Here is a 15440-nt window from a genome sequence, read left to right as displayed (position 1 = left end):
TTCGAATGCTGTTCTAGTTAAAACTTTTTCTCGCATTTCACAGTCTTCTCACATACTTGACAATACACTACATCGCCGTCACTTGAATAGTCACTATTGCCTGAAAGGCACTGTTTAATTGAAAAGGACTTAGTGGACTTATCTTTAGGCATTTTTAGTTCAATCTGACAGAAGACCGCATACACTATTAGTAGATGAAAAACAAACCAGCAGATGAACACCTGCGGTCCTGTTGACACAAACTTTGAGATGATACTGCATTGAGAAAGGAATGTAAGAAATTCCTTCTGTGAAAAAGGTCTGCAACGTCCATCTATCTGCACGTATTGTGAGACTGGAAATATGGTCCCGTTACCATTTCACTTGAAATAGGGAGGCTATTGTGGTGCCAAGGGATGTCTGACATACAAATTCATTGCTAGATTTACAGTTTGTTCAGAAATGTCAGATAATTGATCATACATAAACTAAATAAATGCCGAAACATGCACTAACCCTCAAAATATGCATTTGCATATGCGCATATGCATTTTAGAAAAATCCGGGCCCCACTAATAAGATATGGCCTGATCGACCTGAGGGTATGATGTGGGAAAGGTTGGCATTCTAACCAAGATATGTATGTATCTGGCTATACAAGTGGTTGGGGGAGAAGATATGGTTATCCTCAATCCGAATACAAATCATTCAGTTGCTGATGGGCAGCATCCATCACACTGGATGCTGGGTCAGCCAGGTGGCCGAATCCAACTCTATCAACAAATTCTGGAGTCAGGAAATGAGTGGGAACAAAAGTTAGGATCTTGACTGCCTAGATGTATGACAAAATGTTATGCTGCTGACAATAGTTACTCCCTCATGGACCGATAGTACTAATGACTAATGAATTATAGATGGAAAATTGATCAAACTGTGGAAGGGAAAATGAGAGTATCCCGAAATTCTGAACCAACACCATCTTTGGCCAACATACACACATAAAAAAAAAGTTTTGCATCACCTCTGTCCCAAGAGTTCCTGAACCTTGACATTAAATGTTTATATTGAATCAATAACATGGCCCCTTAGACTATTCATAGATGTCACTAAACCTGCACAAAGATGTAAAGAACCATGCATGAGCTGTACCTGTCAAACGGAGCAGGTAAGACAGACAATCAGTTTCAGTCAGGAAGAAAGTACACTACTCGTGTTGTCTGCAGTTCTGCCATGGCTAGAATGTCAATTGCGACGTTTGATCGTGTCCGCATTGTCACATTGTGTCAGGAAGGGATATCATCAAGGGAATTTTTCAGGTGTCTCAGAGTGAACCAAAGCGATGTTGTTCGGACATGGAAGAGGTACAGAGAAACAGGAATTGTTGATGACTTGCTTCGCACAGGCCGTCCAAGGGCTACGACTGCAGTCGATGACCGCTACTTACGGATTTCAGCTCGGAGGAACCTGGAACGCAATGCCATCATGCTCAATAATGATTTTCGTGCAACCATAGTGACGTGTATTATGCAAATCAAGCTTTCAGGTATATACACATCACTGTGCGTTAACAGAAAACCACAATTTAAGTCACACAAAGTTAGTGTGTACTCAGTGTTGGTTGCTTGACGTTGTCAGCCCATGTTGAGGTCGGTGGATATAGAGGGAAAATTTGGATCAGTGTCTGGTAGAGTTCCTGGGTAGCTCAGTTGGTAAAGCTCTGGTATGTTTAACCAAAGGTCCCGGGTTCGATATCCGGCCCTGAATATTTTTTTCCTTGAAATTATGCAAGTTGTTTGTGATAGAGAAGTTGATTTGTGATTGAGTAACAAGATGGTTCGGAATAAAATCACACTATATGTTTTGGCATGTTTCTTAATGTTGACAGTTTCACTGTAATTTTATTATGTTCCTTTACTTATTTAATATTTTCAAGAATTTTAACTGGGAAATCTAGAAAATGCACCTGTCAACACATTGATGGCATATAATTTCTACCACCAAACTTTCCATAAAAATGTTCCATCCCAAAAGGGTACAAAATGCTAAATTCTAACACTGAAAATGCTATAAAATGCTAAATTTGATTTAGTTATATTAACTATTAATAACAATTTTACTGTAACAACATTGGTGAAATAAATAACCTTGTCCTAGCCTGATGATGGAAGTCTGATCTCTTAGAATGATCTTTTCTTCAGACACAGTCAATTGGAACAGCTTCGCTTTATTACAAACATAGATTCATTCTCCGAAACTTCGTATTTTTCAGACATTCATAAAAACAGAAATGTCAAAATAATGTCAACTAGAAGACTGCAGCAAATTGAAAGAAGTGTAATTTTGGATTTCTTGTATGAATTGAGGCGGTATATGGAAAAGAGGCATACATAACTATGTATCAGATCATTTAATTAAAACTGTCATTTTCCAGAGGTTATAATCTGCTAATTTCATGAAGGAATTTTTAATATCAGGATTGGTATAACATGGAAGGGGTCAATCCCACAAGGAATCAGAAGTCTACAGATTTCAACAGTGCTATACCCTGAACTTCATGCATCCAAAGTGAATGATGATGCATTTCATTACAGCTTTCTAACAGAACAAGAAAAGACTTGGATGGAAAATAAGTTCAAATGAAGGTTAAATTCCCTTATACCAGTAGTATGAAAGTAACCAATCATACAAAAGCATCAGAAGTCTTTCCTAACAGAAGAAGAAAAAATTGGACAGTAAAGATATTTCATAAAGATTAAATTCACTTTTGCCAGTATTACTTCGTTTAATAAATTGTAAATGTTCTTGAAAAAGTGCATTTTAAATTATAATAATTATGTTCTTTGGAAAAAGGGCACATATACTATTTAAGTTTATTTAATTTTAATATAGTGTTCTAATATTAACAATATAAACATACGCACTATTTTGGATGAGGGTAAATAAAACTGCTATTTTTTTGTAATAGAGACTTATATAAAATTATAACAATAAATATAAAATACTGTAAACTTTAAAAGCATTTTTCTCAGAATATCATGTTGGATTATGTGCACTTTTTCTGTATACCGCCTCAATTGTAAATTTTGTCATCAAATCACTTGAAATGATATTGTAAGTATTACTGTTTTAACTCACTACAAGAATTGATCTGTGTACATATTATATTCAACTGCACTCATCTGTTTTGTGTACATTTCTGGCTCGTGATTTTTGCTGTGTATCTGTATGCCTCTACTTGATTTGTTATCACTTAGGCATGTTTTATGAGCTTGTCTGTGGGGTGAAACTGAACACTAATTTATTAAATGTGCATGTTGAGTGCATCACATGCTGATGAAGTGTTTATAATTTTTGTGCAAGCCGTGAACTTTGCACATAAAATGTATTTCACTGTTTATAAAATGTGTTTTAAACAGAATGTGACTCTCTCTGTTTGAAATAAAATATGTTGTCATTACTTTATTTTTCTTTCCATTCATATTTCTCCTATTTACAAGTATGGTGTGTTCAGCTGTTTCCTCTGCAGGTCAAGTCCAGTGCTGTTTTAATGCATAGGCAAACCCGCCAAATGCTGCGGACCTCGGGTTGTAAGGAGATCTCAAAATGATGATGATAATAATAATAATAATAATAATAATAATAATAATAATAATAATAATAATAATAATAATAATAATGGGATCACATCAAATACGAGGCGTATTCTTAAAGTAAGTTCCATTTTCAATTATAGCCGTCTCATCGCTGCAATCGTTATTTTGCGCATGCGTGTTTTCTTCTTCAGTCCTCAGGCAAGTTGTGCATGCAGTTTCAGAGCTTCAGTCCGTGTTTGTGGTTAGTTGTGATCAGTTGAAATGTTTAAAGTGATCGAGCACCCCGCCGACTGTGAGATGCGATCTGTTATCTGTTTCTTGAATGCGAGGAACATCAAACCAGCTAACATTCATCGTCAACTTTGTGAGGTGTATGGTGATGATGCCATTAGTGATGGAATGGTCAGGAGATGGATTAGGAAGTTCAACGAGGGCCGCATCTCTGTGCATGACGAGCAGCCTATCGGTCGGCTATCTTTGATCAGTGACGATTTGGTGCGTGCTGTCGATGAAAAAATTCATGAGGACAGGAGGTTCACAATTTCTTGAATTTTCCACAAGTGTCGCGGAGTGTTCTCTACAAAATTGTGACAGATCGATTACGATATCGAAACTTGTGCTTACGATGGGTACCCAAGATGCTCACTGAGGAACACAAAACCAAACGAGCTTCCAGTGCATTGAGCTTCCTCACACGTTATAGTGAGCAAGGCAATGAGTTTCTTGACCATACCGTGACAGGTGACGTGACTTGGGTGTCTCACATGACACCTGAATCGAAGCAGCAGTCCATGGAATGGAGGCAAACTGCATCGCCAAGGAAAAAGAAATTCAAACAAACCATGTCAACACGCAAGATCATGTGCACTGTTTTTTGGGACAGAAAAGGAGTCCTACTCATCGAATTCTTGCCTCGGGGTGAAACCATTAATAGAGAAACCTATTGTCAGACCTTGAACAAGCTCCGTCGTGCAATTCAGAACAAGAGACATGGGATGCTGACCGACGGAGTTGTGTTACTTCATGACAACGCTCGGCCACACACAGCTCGTGACACCCAAAATCTCGTCTCGAAATATGGCTGGGAACAAATTGACCATCCCCCCCTACAGCCCGGATTTGGCTCTGAGTGACTTTCATCTCTTCCTGCACCTCAAGAAGTTCCTCGGTGGTCAACGTTTTGATGGCGACGATGAAGTGAAAACAGCAGTGCGTGAGTGGTTTGCATCGCGAATTCTACAATGAGGGGATAGAAAGACTTGTGCTACAACTCGATAAATGCCTCAATAATGGTGGAGATTATGTTGAGAAGTAATTGAAGTGTGGGGAATACAATGCAACAAAAATGGTTTGTAAATATCTTCCTGTTTACTTACTACCCCCGTTTGGAACTTACTTTATGAACACGCCTCGTACTGATTTTTGGAGAAAAAGTTTATTTGTTGAACAATAATGCTAATGTTTCTGGGTGCTTCGTTCTCCCTGCTTCGACAATGCTGTACCAGCTTCTCTGTTGCTGTCTCAGCTGCATCCACATGTTCCCTCTGTTTCTCTCACTCTCTTTTAAATATTCCCCATCTTCATCTTGCTTGGCAAGTCTTTCATTTCTCTCACATGCTTTTTTTTTCTCTCATCTTACAACCATTACATTTGTGTATTGTTGTACAATTTTATTACTTTCGCCAGGGGCCCATACCAGTCTTGATTAGTTTCTGATCAAGTATAGTTGTTAAGTATCTTAGAAAGCATAATGATAGAGATATTCCGATAGTCAATATAATGTAATATAATCTAATGATATTTTATTTAGAGTTCAGTCTAATTGACATATCACAGTATAGAATCAATAACACTTACAAATGTAAATGATCATTGCATATTATGAAATTGCAATGCAAACGTTTTCGCCTTTGTGCATCATCAGGCATTTAACTCACAATATCTTATACAATTTTTCTTATCTTTGCTGTGGAGTGCGTACCAGATAATTAAAATTTACAATCTTGTATATAAACAACTATCCTGTCAGTCGACAAGATGCATCGCAACTAGGTTAGCCACAATTCCTTATAAACCCAGTCCCACGAATGGTTTTAATGCAAAAAGTCAATACATATGACCTAGCGCAGTACATATGATCTCAAATAATGATTCCACCATTGAATGGAGTGACAAATCATTGAGACCAATGCTCGTACTATAAACACCCAACTAATGGACGTGTATTTGGCCTATTATGAAGTTCAAGAGGAATGTTGTTTTAATGATTACAATTTTATAATTTGAAACATGAGATAACTAGACTATTTCAGTCACAATTTTATCATATATAATTTTAATACCTGTACTCATTTAAATTTCAGATTGTTATTTGTCATAGAGTTAACCATGTAAATAGTTGTTTATTATTATATACAAGATAATTATAATTATATACAAGATAATAATAATAATGCATTAAAACAATGTATTAAGAGAAAAATAAGGAACTAACAATTATTAACTCGTGTAGCCTACTGTATATATACACATAAGAATATCCTGTAGATGTTATTGCTATTTAATATCTATCTTCAACGCTAAATAAATTAGCGTCGTTAAATAACTAAGTAAAAATATATTTATGTATTTTTAATGTACCAGAACAATGAAAGGAGTCCATAATCGTATCTATCTTTAAGAAGGGGGACAAGACTAACTGTAGTAACGTTCGAGGAATATAATTTTTGTTGACGTACAAAATTTTGTCCAATATTCTTTTGAGAAGATTAACTCCATATGTAGATGAAATTATTGGGGATCATCAGTGTGGTTTTAGGCGTAATAGATCAACTAATGACCAGATATTTTGTATTCGACAGATAATACAGAAAAAATGGGAGTATAAGGGTACAGTGCATCAGTTATTCATAGATTTCAAAAAGGCATATTACTCGGTTAAGAGAGAAGTTTTATATGACACTCTTATTGAATTTGGTATTCCCAAAAAACTAGTTCGATTAATTAAAATGTGTGTCAGTGAAACGTACAGCAGAGTTTGTATAGGTCAGTTTCTGTCTGATGCGTTTCCAATTCACTGTAGGCTAAAGCAAGGAGATGACTATCACCTTTACCTTTCAACTTTGCTCTAGAGTATGCCATTAGGAAAGTCCAGGATAACAGAGAGGGTTTGGAATTGAACGGGTTACATCAGCTGCTTGTCTATGCGGATGACGTGAATATGTTAGGAGAAAATCCACAAATGATTAGGGAAAACACGGAAATTTTACTGGAAGGAAGTAAAGAGTTAGGTTTGGAAGTAAATCCCGAAAAGACAAAGTATATGATTATGTCTCGTGACGAGAATATTGTACGAAATGGAAACATAAAAATTAGAAATTTATCTTTTGAAGAGGTGGAGAAGTTAAAAAATCTTGGAGCAACAGTAACAAATATAAATGATACTCGGGAGGAAATTAAACACAGAATAAATATGGGAAATGCCTGTTATTATTCGGTTGAGAAGCTTTTATCATCCAGTCTGTTGTCAAAAAATCTGAAAGTTAGAATTTATGAAACAGTTATATTACTGGTTGTTCTTTATGGTTGAGAGACTTGGACTCTCACTTTGAGAGAGGAACATAGGCTAAGGGTGTTTGAGAATAAGGTGCTTAGGAAAATATTTGGGGCTAAGAGGGATGAAGTTACAGGAGAATTGAGAAAGTTACACAACGCAGAACTGCACGCGTTGTATTCTTCATCTGACATAATTAGGAATATTAAATCCAGACGTTTGAGATGGGCAGGGCATGTAGCACGAATGGGCGAATCCAGAAATGCATATAGAGTGTTAGTTGGGCGGCCGGAGGGAAAACGATCTTTAGGGAGGTCGAGACTTAGATGGGAAGATAATATTAAAATGGATATGAGGGAGGTGGGATATAATGATAGAGAATGGATTAATCTTGCTCAGGATAGGTACCAATGACGGGCTTATGTGAGGGCGGCAATGAACCTCCGGGTTCCTTAAAAGCAAGTAAGTATTTGTAATGTCAGTAGACCTAATGCAAAACTTGTATTACCTTCATGTAGTTACGCATGTATCGTGCATGCGTGTGTTTCGCATCATTGTCAAAGTACAACTGAATAACAATCATGTAAATATATTGCAATCACCCCATGGATTATAATAAACTATTCCAAGAAGGCCTATATAGACGGATGTCTGTTGCGTATAGGAGTGGACTGTTCACATTGTTCAGTGTATTAGATATGACGTAACATTTCCATGGCAACCGAAATCGAATTTCCGTTCCTTAAAATGCTTTAATTTTTTCTGTTAGTGCAGTCTATGTCAAATATAGACTTTAAAAACACACCGAAACTATAGAAAACAGCTCGAGTACGTTATGACAGTGGTGTCGATGAGCTGTAAGGTAAATGCAAAACCGGGATTTGTGGACGCAATTTCCATTAATTCTCAGACTCCTAATTTGTCTGTTAGAAATTATTTTATAGGTAATACGACTGTCGGCTAGTTCACTTAACACAGTGTACAAGAAGACTTGCAACTAGCAGGTCATTTCGTGATTTGGCCGGATTTTGGAATTCATCCATAACATAATATAACAAACAGCTGATTACCAATATACGTGATGCATTGCAGTATTGTCCACGCTGTGAGATACGTCTCTGGCTTGAATATCTTTGTCTACCAACTTCATCAGATCATTAACTATCAATCAAATAATGACAATTTTTGGGAAGGTAGCCAATAAAAACATAATATTCTTCTTCCATATCACTATAAATTTCCAGTAGCGTTGACTTCGCAGTTCGCAGCCGTATTCCAGTATTAACAGAGGTTACTGCAAATATCAGAAAATCGGATTTTCGTACCGGTAACAGGAATAAGTGTAAGTACACAGTGCGGTTAAAATGTAGGCCTAATTAAGTGATTCAAAGTTGTTAACATTCAAATAGTTGGAAAGAATTAATTAGGCCTATGTTCTAAAGAAAATGACTTATAATGTAAAACTAAATATTCGCTCGACTTGTGACATTAGGAAAGCATTTTACGTACTAAGCAGGAACTACATCAAGGACACCCTAACCTAGATGTCAGGAAATCAGCTTTCATCGAGGGAATGCATTACACCAGAAACTAGGTATGTAAATGACACAAAGCGAAGTAAAATAGCAGTAAAAATCTGTGTGAAACAAAACTAATATTGTAACACGGAGACAGAAATTCTTATGTTCGTAGGTATGTGTATTCACATGCTTGCGGAAACTTACATTGTACTCAAGAATTTTGTGGACACGTGTAGAATGGATCTATATCGTTACATTAAAATGCTGAAATACTGTCCTTACATGATTTATAAGTTCTAGTCGCAGAAGTCAATATTCATCTGTACCAGTAATCTTAACCAAACCAGTTACTAATTATGACTGCTGCGAAATTGACATGTAGGTGCTTTCTTTGTAAATCTAATTAGACCCAGAATTAATGTCACGATATCAAACATTACAAGGTAATTTGGCACAGAAAAAGGTCAATGTAGAAATCCACCGCCCACTGAACGAATATTTCACACTTTTGTCACTGCCAATGCTGCGCTATAAACAAATTTTCGGCAATCTAATGTAAAAGACTGCCTACAGATATTTGGAAAGTTTCAGAGAAAATACACAAATTCAATCTTCTAACACGATTTTTTTGTTTTTATGTTTTTGCTGGGAGACATCGTTAGATATAGACCACTCTTACACTAAACATGGAGTAATTTAAGCTTATTAATCAGATATGATTCTACTTACTGTTTTTATATGCTCACCTGTATGTAATTTCTATGTTATACATATTTAATTGTTATTTTCCATCCAAAGATCATTAAGAACGCTGAATATTAGCCTACTTAATATCGCCTATCTTTCTTCAAATAGTGTTATATGCCATGTTAATTTTCATTTGTTTTCATAAGTTAACAATGATGTATCTAGTCTTCTGTCAAAAAATCTGAAAGTTAGAATTTATAAAACAGTTATATTACCGGTTGTTCTGTATGGTTGTGAAACTTGGACTCTCACTTAGAGAGAGGAACAGAGATTAAGGGTGTTTGAGACTAAGGTTCTTAGGAAAATATTTGGGGCTAAGAGGGATGAAGTTACAGGAGAATGGAGAAAGTTACACAACACAGAACTGCACGCATTGTATTCTTCACCTGACATAATTAGGAACATAAAATCCAGACGTTTGAGATGGGCAGGACATGTAGCACGTATGGGCGAATCCAGAAATTCATATAGAGTGTTAGTTGGGAGGCCGGAGGAAAAATACCTTTGGGGATGCCGAGACGTAGGTGGGAAGATAATATTAAAATGGATCTGAGGGAGGTGGGATATGATGATAGAGACTCGATTAATCTTGCTCAGGATAGGGACCAATGGCGGGCTTATGTGAGGGCGGCAATGAACCTCCGGGTTCCTTAAAAGCCATTAAGTAAGTAACAATGATGTATGTACACTGGGAGCAACATATAAGAAACACAATCCACGCTATATGCACGTTGTTTTGAAATGATTAATCGAAGATGGTTTGCTTATTGTTTATTACACGCACCTTTGTATGTAATTTCTATTCCATACGTTTTTTTCTATCCCAAGATCATTAAGAATGGTGGATATTCATGCTTGTTTCCTGTATCTCTTAAAATAATGTTGTGTGGCATGTTAGTTTTTATTTGTCGTTATTTACGTAAAAATGATGCGCCAAAAAATAAAAAAATAATAATTTCGTACTCACTCCACATCCCTGTAGCCTATTCACATTTGTTTTCCAGTGATCTATTAAATAATGTACCGGTATTTAAAAGACTAATTTAGAAACATGTTACATAATTCATCCTTGTGCCAAAAGAGAATGCTCCCTGCACCAAATTATATTAAAAAATGTACCGGTACTTAAAAGACTAATTTAGAAACATGTTACATAATTCATCCTTGTGCCAAAAGAGAATGCTCCCTGCACCAAATTATATTAAAGAATGTACCGGTACTTAAAAGACTAATTTAGAAACATGTTACATAAATCATCCTTGTGCCAAAAGAGAATGCTCCCTGGATCAAATTGTCGTATTTTGCAGTGGTCGTCAGTACTCGTTGAAATGGGTAATAATCTAATAATATGATATAATTATGTTGTACTTAGCAAAATCGATTATTCAATTGGTAGGATATTTTATGAGGTTGTCATGACTGAGATATCTATTATCAATTGCTTTTATTTGTCAGTAGGCCTTGACTGACGGGTATATAAGGACCGGCGCTCTTAGGGATAGAGGTCGGGGTTTGGGTTGATTCACAAGCAACAAGTTATACTAAATATGTTTAGGATTAGTGTAAAACTGGCCTATGTCTCCTATAGTGGGCGGGGCATAAGTAACATTCACTACCAAACGTTTTGATTACGTCTACAACCCTTTTGTAATGTGTAGTATAATAGACTGCAGCATTCAGCCATGCCCACCATCTCGTTACCATGGGTTCCGCGGTAGAGGAGCCATTTCTCTGAATTTCGTAACCCGATTTGGTGCCTTCAAATATATTTTTTTTGGCATTCGATATGAAACTGTTTACATCACTGTAGCAGGAGCGAACTTCTTCGGCTATTCGATATAGCCCATGGGCTAGGAAGGCTAAATGAATAATTTTCGGGTAAAGTAGCTGAAGTTCCTTAGCTGTTGTGTTACGCATTTACGTTTCATACCTTTAATTTCTGTGTTATATAAATTTCATCTGATATTTATCCCACTTACTGCGAAATGTTGTGTGCCTAATTCCTCCATTAACTTATTTACTGTTGATATATTTGATGATTGAGCCGTTATAAATATTATACGTTATGTAAGGTAGGTAATGTAGATAAATCTGGCGGTCTGTTCACTACACAACGTAAATGTGTTCTGTTCCTGAGTCGCATGCCTGTACGCAACCACTCCTCCACGCCTTCATACTGCGAGGCGCATCCAGAAAGTAAGTTTCCCTATTTAAAAAAAAAAAGGAACACACACTTTCAGGAAAACATTTATTGGCAACAGGTACAGCAATGTTTCAGCTATTTTTCAACATAGCCACCATCAGAATTGAGACACTTGTCGTATCGTGGGATCAACTTTTGTATCCCTCTGTCGTAGAACTCTGCCGCTTGTGAATGGAACCAGCGTGTGACAGACGTCTTTAGCTCTTCGTCGTTGCCAAAAGCTCACCGGAGGATAGGAATTTCTTGAGGTGCAAGAAAACTTGAAAATCGCTGGGAGCAAGATCAGGACTGTAGGGTGGATTATCAAACAACTCCCAGCCAAATTCCGTCAAAACAGCTGCTGTGCGACAAGCCGTATGTGGACGAGCATTATCATGGAGGAGCACAACACCTGCAGTAAGCATTCCACGCCTCTTTTTTCGAATGGCACGTCGCAATTTTCGCAGTGTTTCACAGTAACGGTCAGCGTTAACTGTTTCACCTCGTGGAAGGAAGTCAATGAGCAGAATGCCCTTCCTGTCCCAGAACACCGTGCACATCACTTTCCTTACCGACAGCGTCTGTTTGAATTTCGTCCTGACCGGAGATCCACTATGCCGCCAATGCATTGATTGCTGCTTTGTTTCCGGGGTGAAGTGCGAAATCCAAGTCTCATCGCCCGTGACGATCCTGTCGAGGAATTCGTCGCCGTCATCGTGATACCGTTGCAGAAATGTCAGTGCTGCTCCTAAACGTTTCATTTTGTGTTCGGGTGTCAGGTTTTTCGGCACCCACCTGGCACACACTTTTTTGAACAGCAGGTGCTTAGTGACAATGTCATGCAACAAGGATCGCGATATCTGCGGAAAATGGCTGCTCAGCTCCGCAATCGTGAAGTGACGGTTCTCCACGATGCACTGCCGCACCAGCTCAACACGATCATCATTGATGAGGAACGGTCGCCCACTGCGCTCTTCATCATGGACACTTTGACGACCTTCGGAAAACTGCCTACACCAGCGACGCACCATCTGCTTACTCATGATGTTCGGCCCATAGACCTGACAGAGCTGCCGATGAATTTCAATTGTCGCAATGCGGCGGCGGGAGAAGGAATAAGAGCTTCCATTTCGGGCTACTGCTGCCACGCTACTGGCACCAGGCGGGACCTGTCCGGCTAGCATATGATTGATACGTCATATATCTGTTACGCATGCGCAATTGACACGGCTAATTACGTTTACTTTCAAGGGGAAAAATCGGGAAACTTACTTTCTGGATGCGCCTCGTATTTACCGTCGACAAACATCTCAATACAGTTAACTTGATATCGTCCTGTAGTCCTACATGTCTCAGCTTTAGCTATAAAAGAATGATTGAACTATTGTCGATTTCGCAGCAGCCAGTAACCCAGCGGTGTAGCCTATATATTCCAGACCGTATGGGCTGAAGTGCTCAGCGAGCAGATTTCTTTGCGCTGCGGGTTAATTTTCTTCCCCTACTAAAACGCACCGAAAGAGGTGTAGCGGTGCAAAGGTCGTCCATGCATGTGTTAAGTAGAGCAGCGATGTATAGAACAAGAGGAGACATAATACTGTCCTTACTATGTGGAAAACATTGCACTTTTAGGAAATGAAGTAATTCGGAGAAGCTAAATGGAAATGATTCAACACAAATTAGAGCTCTTCTGTCGCTCCCATTCCTAAAATCCAGTAAATTTGCCTCCAGAGTTGCAGCTAAAATTCACATACTGCACTGCTGAAATGTACGTACTGTTATTGCAAGTTATCTTGAACCTTACATCCCCTAAGTCTGTCTTTCGAACTGCTCGGTACGGCATGTACTCATCAACGTAACGGCACGGCAAAGATGCCCCTCCCTCGGGTAACGTGACTCTTCAGAAAACGTTGGTTCTTTCACTTCACGGCTCTCTACTGTAAAATAACTTGGTTCAATACAGACATCATCATCTCACGACACTCCGGTTTTGAGAGGAGAATATGATTTCGTAGCAGGTTTTAATTAATATCTAATGAGTAAGTATTTAAATTAGAGATGGGTAAAAAATAACACAACAGTTATTTTGGAACTGTTCCGGTCTCGGAACTGTTGCAAAAATGAACAGTAGGTCGGAACCTCCTGTTCCGAAATAACAGTGTTCCGACTCCGAGCTGCTCACTTGCCTAGCTGTTGCGGGCTCGCAGTACCGCGTTGCACAAGGTATGTTCCGACTCCGAGATAACAGTCGGAACGTCGGAGCTTGTTCCGATGAACTAACGACAGCAGCAGTTACACTGTTCTCGTTGTTCTTTATGTTGTACTTGGAACTTCGTTGGATGAAGTTGGTATTTGAAACTCTCACGTGGTTGGAGGGGGACGCATGGAAATTGAAATCCTTGCGGTGGCGCGAACTTTAATATCAACATTTGTAAGACTGGCCAATCATCTGTAATGTTATAGTAAGTATTTAATAATCTGTAATATTCATTCCCGCTTTATGGTTTATTTCACCATTAGTTGACTAATTCTGTTTTATAAACATTCTACAAAGTCATAAAGTACGCATACTATTATTCATTCATTGATCACTGATCAGCTGATTCTATACAAAGGTTAAAGTCGTAAATGGTAATGAGTGGTTTAGTTACAATGTCTGTATGTCGTTTGTTGAGGTTAAGTCTGACAAGCACAAATTTTTGTGCTATCTTCTCTGTTATCAAAGAACGACAAAAATGTTGTAGCATTATTTGTTGGAAACTACCCATATAAGTACGGATTTGGAGAGCGAGGTTTAATGCGAAGTTTAAATTACACTTTAGTAAAGATGCGATTCCAACATTTTACTAACCCACTGCGGGGTTTCCAGGTTTCAGTACTGCCAATATATATCTTTTTTATTTATGAAATTGTAATATTTATTATTATTATTATTATTATTATTATTATTATTATTATTATTATTATTATTAAACTGTGCATTAAGAAAAGTAAAAATAAAAATTAATGATTTGTTTTTTTTATTATGTATAGAGAGAACAGAAATTACATACCATATGTTTTAAATGTTATGTTATTTTTTTTTTAGTTGGCTACCATGTCTTTATAACTTTATGTACGAAAACAAAGTGTTGTATTCTGTCCTTGTAGTCAACAGCTGTTTAATTACTAACATTAAGCTTTTGAGTTCTGTCCGCATGCACAGCAATTTTCCAAAATCGATTCGAATGTGCATTGCAGTGCCATCTATAGATAAGAATGTGTACTATGTCATGCCTATGAGTGCTCCAGTGTGAGCTGCATGGTGTTATTTGTCTATGGTGAAGAGGGAGGGTACTGTACCGTTCGTTTGAACGACTCAACGACTCCGACTCATCACCACTGGTGACTGTTATTTCGGAACTGTTATTTGGAACATAGTATTTTTTCGGAACCGGAACCGTCGGAACTGTTCCGGGAAAAGAACAACTTCGCCCATCACTAATTTAAATATAATCGTGTGTACACTCCTCTCTCATCCGGGCTGGGGACCGGCAATAGCGGAGTTACTACAGCTATTAATAATCTGTGGCTCTACAGCCCGTGAAGGGCCTAGACCGACCAGCCGGCTGCTGGCCTCACGGCCACATACCGAAGCAGAGGTGGACGATCATCCAACCAGAATGGAGGTATCGTGTGGTTAGCACGATGATTTCCCCCAGCCGTTATAGTTGGCATTCGCTACATGTCGTTGCTCCCCAAGTGCATCATGATGCCGGGTGGGCACCGGTCCCACCATACACTGGCCGAAATTTCATGAGAAAATTTCTTACCCCACGAGGACTTGAACCAGCGGGCATTCCGTAACGCGAGTCCTAGGCAGGATGCCT

This window comes from Periplaneta americana, chromosome 12 (genome assembly GCF_040183065.1).
Source record: "Periplaneta americana isolate PAMFEO1 chromosome 12, P.americana_PAMFEO1_priV1, whole genome shotgun sequence".
NCBI classification, from domain to species: Eukaryota; Metazoa; Arthropoda; class Insecta; order Blattodea; family Blattidae; genus Periplaneta; species Periplaneta americana.
Note: the sequence above shows the minus strand (reverse complement) of the source record.